A 6,641-nucleotide genomic window follows, 5' to 3' on the forward strand; every position below is an offset into this window, starting at 1 on the left:
GGAGAGTGTTATGTAGAAGTTGAATTTATTGATAAAATTTTAAAACCAAAATGCATACAAGAAAAATATTTTCAGGCATTTTAATTGCCCGTTATACTGCAATCCGTGACGAAAACAGAATTTGAAATAAATAGGAGTCTGAACGTGTTTTTATTTTTTTGCCTGCAAGTCGACTTTTTGATGAAGAAATGTATTTTCCCATATTGAATGCTCCCCTGAGAGACAAAAAAAATATTCTGCCAATTACTAGAGAAAAGGAAATTAATAATACTTTTACTTTATCTAGGAATCATCTCTAGGACATTTGGATAACCCTAATTAATTCAAATTGATTGAATACAGTGAACTACAGGGGGACGGTAAATTATTTCAAAAATATATATTCATTTAAATATTAGTAGTAATATATACGCTTATACTCAAGTATGAGGCAGTGCCAAAATACCTACAAGGAGGAATGTGATATCGAATGTGAAAGAACAGTAGCTATAAGTAATCCTATATAATAAATGAGGAACGATAATTATGTAGCTATATTAGTACTTCTTAGACAATAGAAGCAATGATATAATCCGTTGAAAGACAAGCTTTTCGGCTGTCCAAACTCAAAACACAGTAAGGGACATTTTTGGGGTTCATAAGTAGATTCTACTAAGTCCAAAAATGCAAAAAACGTTTTTTTTTAATAATATGTTTTAAGTTTTGGACAGCCGTTTTGTAGGTTTTACTTTAAGAATCTGGTGCAATTTTAATCAGAATCTTTTTCTGCAATAATATGTCTATCTGCGTTTGTTTTTAGTTTGAAAATTTTGAGTTTTAAACCCGTTCCTAAATCCCATTCATATTTAGTCATGGCTTTTCTCAAGATCAATATGTTTTTTTAATTAAGAAGATTCTCACTGAAAGTCGGCAATCAGATCAGAGTGCCATTGATTTAAGAATATATATATATATATATATATATATATATATATATATATATATATATATATATATATATATATATATATATATAAAGTGCATACTGCGAAAACTGATCCAAGTAAAAAATAGTTAGTTAACATGACTAAATATCTTTTGATTTTTGAATTAAGCTTTTAAGTTCAGAAAAGATTTAGTCTTTAAACTTGTGTTCCGGCGCACTTCGATCGATCTTTAGAAACTACAAAACTTGCGGAGGTTTCGAGAATGAACTTTTTCAATATGACATTGATAAACCATTCAGCTTTCGCAGTATGGCCACAACAATACGTATATGTATTGAAATCAATTTTGAAAAGTTTTACTGTCAAAATGCGATGGCAATTCATGATAACTTAAAGAATGTCGATACACAGGAAGGAAGAATATGCGTTTTTACATAGCCAATGTGTTATTTAACCTCAAATTTAATCTTTTAAATATTTTATTGTCCGCCTCCGTAGTGTAATGGTCAGCACGCTCGGCTACCGTTCTGGAGGTTCCGGGTTCGATTCCCAGGGGGGGTCGAATACATTTATGTAAGTGATTTTTTTCACTAATATTTTTTCAATATTACCCTGGACTGGTACCTGAAGCGGAGGGCTGATCACCTTTCCTTCATGTGTAAACGATCAAGATAACACTGCGTTTATATGACGCAGTGCCCTATGCATCATTGGGGTGCGGATAAGGGTTTAAAAAAAAATTATAATCAATTGAAAAAAATTATTGATAGTTTCTCAGCTTTGTGTCAAAACAACATGAAGTACATTTTACTTCCTGTTGAAATTGTTTGAATATCAAAATGTAACATTCACACAAAGTGATCACCCTAGAAATAAAATACATTTTAATGCATATAATCAAATACATATTACTTTTTATCAGCTTTAGAAGCAGTGAACTATTTGAATAAATAAATAAAAGCTACCTTAACAATAATAATTGATTTTTAACCATAGATTTCATCAACCAACTATATTTTACCATCTAATCGACACATACTTGTGTACTTAACATGTACATCATCAAATATTTGTCAACTGGGCCGTTACTAATTATGAGCCATTTAGTAATGAGGTAACTTGAACGGAGTTTTAAATTAACATAATAATATCTAGACCAATATCAAATACTTTAATCATTATTGTAAATAATTTCCAGAAAAATATATTCATGTAGTCTTATGTATGTAGTGTATCTATATTAATCAGGCAAAGTTTTCTATTACATTCAAATGCGTAAGATTAAAGGACAGGACAAGTATGCACAAGCAATTTTCACCAAAAATGGAAAAATATTCCTTAAAAATCTAAGCTTTGTGTAATACCACTTAACCGGATCCACGCGGCTCGCATAACCGTATGTGTTTTTACAAGACATGCCCCATACGCGGCTGACATAAGCGTTTGTGTTTTCACTTTGCTCCAAGTTTCGAACCTCAGTTCAACTTGGAGGGATTTTTTCATGGTGTGGAACTTTGGATAAAATAATACGTCAATCCTCGGCCTTATGACATCTGTTGAAATATCTGACTAATAATTTGTAACATCACAAGGATAAATAAAACAACAGATCCCTGATTTTTCTTGCGGTCGGTAATTAGTCCGCGCCATAATCATGCCCTATATCTGTCTCACTCTCGACGCTACGCATCGCCAGTGGGTAAGAGTGACACACGATGCGTGCTTTGATTTATTTATGTTACGATCTAATTTGTTTATATTACGATATGTTTCAAGAATAATGTGACACACGTGTATTATAGAGTACCAAAAAGGCACAATGAATCCCATTGAACGTTTTTGTTTAGGAAAATAAATCGTTTCATACCTAAATACATGATAAAAGCAATAATTTAAAAAACGGCGAAATACAGCCGCGCACGAGCGTCTCTTAGGAACAAAGTTAACGCGTTTAAAAGGTTAAAAACACTGCTACATGACTACTAGATTCGGAATAATCATCCCATCATTAGGTCAAATGTAGAGTAAATGTAGTCTACATTTGACCTGATGATGGAATGATTATTCCGAAACCGGTAGTCATGAAGTAGTCTACATCGTTTCAATCTTTACGAGATCGACAGCTGTACGTGTGATGATGAGACACCTCAAGATGTCCCTCACCCATTGATGCTTTGCCCTCTTTTCAGCTTTCAAAGACAACAGTTGGAGGTGCGTTGCAGAAGCCTGGGTGAGGACATCGCATCCATGATAGTTCATAAGGAACTGTCACGAGAGGTGGTATCATAAATGATAAAAATAGTGAAGGACATTGGTACCATAAACCAAGCTAGGACACAAAATGCCGAACCCTCTTCTAGTGGAACGGAAGGTCTGCTGACGACAGTCAACAGTCCGGCATCCCCTGAGGAGTTTTAAGAAGTTTTCTCCCAGCAATGAGCAAATGCTGAGATGTTCCTGACTGGCCCACACCAGATTATCCCTCCCGTTCCCAAAACAGATTAAAATAAAACATTTTTTTAAAGTTAATAAATCCCTTACGGCACCCGAATGGTGCATAGGGCACTGCTTCATATAAACGCAGTGTTATCTCGATCGATTACACATGAAGGAAAGGTGATCAGCCCTTCACTTCAGGTACCAGTCCAGTGTAATATTGAATAAATATTAGAGTGAAAAAATCACTTATATTTATTAAACCCCCCTGGGAATCGAACCCGGGACCTCCAGAACGGTAGCCAAGCATGCTGACCATTACACTACGGAGGCGGACTTTTTAAGTTAAAAGATACAAAAATCCACTTAATGATCTATAAACCTTGTACATAATAAGCAAGGTAAATAATAAATGCAATGACCATCTAAAAAAAAGTTATAAAGTAGTGTTTTTTAAGTGGTATTACACAAAGTGAACAATGAGTGATTGATTTTATTTTGATTAGAGTACACTTTGGTAGAGTATTACTACTATATTTGATTACTTAATAAACTAAAAAACTTTTTCTAGTGATCTTATTTATACAAGCTGCGAGAAAAAGTGTGTATGTATATGTATTACATACTAATATGTTAAATATCTAACTAATTATATAATATAAACTAGATAGATTGTTTCTGTTGCCATCGACTCGACTTGTGGTCACTGGCCAATAGAATTGCACACAACCATTAATCAAAATAACAGTAAATAATGTAAAAATTATACTTTGGTCACACACAATCATTTTTGTGTTGGATATAGCAAAAACATTTTAAGATAATGCATACGAGGGTCATTCATAAAATAAGGTTCCTTACAGCTTTATTTTTTTCCTTAGCATTATGCATCATTTTAACCCTGGATAACTAAACATTCGTCCACGCGATGATGCCTCTCTCTGAGAAAGTCGAGTACAATTACTTCCCCGCGCCTGCACCCGCCAGGGTTTGTTTACCTTCCTGATTGGTGAGAATAGTTCATCGGGTGATGCGATTGCAATCACACAATAATTAGGAGCCGACTTACGGCTATATCGGCAGTCCGGTTGGCGAAAGTTTAGTTACTACGTTAGTTGTTCGTAAAGGTGTGTATTAATGATTAAAGAAAACACTTCGTTTTTTACCACTTGAGTGTGGTGAAAAACGAAGTGTTTTCTTTAATCATTGTAACATGTCTTACCACAAAGTTAATACCGAAACAATAAATAAGGTATGTATTATTATGGCATCAAGGTCATGAAAAAGGATATTCTTGGTGAGTCTTCAGACCCAACTCCTGTTCATTCTGTGACTAATGTGCGCAAAATCTGTTATTTATGTCCATCAAAGGCTTCTGTAGGATGACAAAACGTCGATGCATGAAATGCAAAAATGCCATTTGTGGATCGCACAATGTTGACATACCAGGGGTGTTAGTTGAAGTTTGCCGGTTTTACTCGTAGATATCGCTAGAGATAGTATACATTTCTATGATTTGGGATCCTTGTCATATTTTTCTATGGACATCAACCTTCAAAAATACACAAGTTACATTCCGCCAAAATAATAGTGTCATAGTTGTTTACCTAAGTGAATATGTCGAGTTTCGTTCCAAGTAAATCGTATTTGCGGCATTCGTTGCTTTTCCTATTTCATCAAAAGAAAAAGGCAGTTGAAGCTCATCAGTTGCTGGTAGAAACTTATGGTGAACATGCTCCGGTGATTAGAACATGTGAGACATGGTTTCGTCAATTTAAAAGTGGAGATTTCGATTTAACAGACAATGAGCATCCTGGTGCAATGAAAAAGTTCGAAGACGAGGAATTGTAGGCGTTATTGGATGAAGACCCAACCCAATCGCAACAACAATTGGCCCAAACACTTAATGTGACCCGAGGAGCAATTTGCCAATGTTTAAAAGCCATGGGAAAGATCCAAAAGTATGGAAAATGGGTACCACACCAAATGAACGAGAGACAAATCGAAAATTGCCCCGCCGCACGCACCGCCTCATACAGCTAAAGTGGTGAAGAACACTCTCAAACCATTGAATTGGAAAATATTATCGCATCCGCCGTACTCTCCAGAACTTGCCCCGTCCGACTATCACCTTTTCGCATCGATGGGACACTCACTCGCAGAGCAGCACTTCGCCAATTTTGAAAAAGTCGAAAAATGACTCGTCGAATGGTTTGCCTCGAAAGAGGAATTTTTGTTTTTGGAATGGTTTCCATGATTTGCCTCAAAGATGGGCGAAATGTATAGAATCCGATGGTCAATACTTTGAATAAAAAAAAATTGAGATTCCCTTGAGAATTAAGCGTTTTCTTTATTGAAAAAAAAAAACCTGCAAACTTCAACTAACACCCCTGGTATGTAGTAGCTGTGTGGAATAGTACTACAAATATAGTTTAGTTATCTAGGGTGAAAGCTTAAAACATACTCTATATTTCTCCATAAACCTTCTGTCTAAACAATGATTTATGGAGACATAAAAGTTGGAGCATCGTCTGTAAAAGTGTTTAGACAGAAACGGCGATTATGCAGAAAAATAGAGCAAGTTTTAAGCTTCAAAATGATGTATAATGCTAAGGAAAATAATAAAGTTATACATTTTTTTTTTAATATGGGATCCTTATTTTATGAATGACCCTCGTATATTGACACACTACGGCTAGCAATATAAAAAAAGGGAAAATGATTCTAAGATCAAGTTTTATTAATATGTACTAAGTATCAACTTTTACTAATATTTCCAGTATCTACTCAGAGGTATTTATTAACTTTATAATTATTACACATTTTAAATTGCTCTGGTGCCAGTAATTCCACATATCGCTCACTCCTTTCAAGAACGTCATAAATCAAAAAACTTTATTTTTCAGTAGAACGTTTTTAAAGTTTAAAAATATAATACAATGTATTAAAAATAAATATCAAGCCACTTATTAAACTATTTCTTCACAACAGATATTTTTAGGTAAAACCTGAATGTTTTTTCTCCATTTGAAAAATAATTAATATATTTAAAAATATGCCGCTTTTGCTGAGATATAGTACATTTTCTGGGCATTCCGAAAACATGCACAACTGAAAATTGACGACTATTGATTTATGACGTTCTTGAAAGGAGTGAGCGATATCTGAATCTATTTAATTTCTTCACTGAAAACATTTATGATGAAGCATTATTAGAAAACGATGTAGTTGCTTCAAAACCTATATAAATAAATATTAGAAAGGCCATATATGTATAGA

The sequence above is a fragment of the Brachycentrus maculatus genome, unplaced genomic scaffold, assembly GCF_059751285.1.
Source record: "Brachycentrus maculatus isolate JH-2025_06_01 unplaced genomic scaffold, ASM5975128v1 h1tg000660l, whole genome shotgun sequence".
Classification (NCBI taxonomy): Eukaryota; Metazoa; Arthropoda; class Insecta; order Trichoptera; family Brachycentridae; genus Brachycentrus; species Brachycentrus maculatus.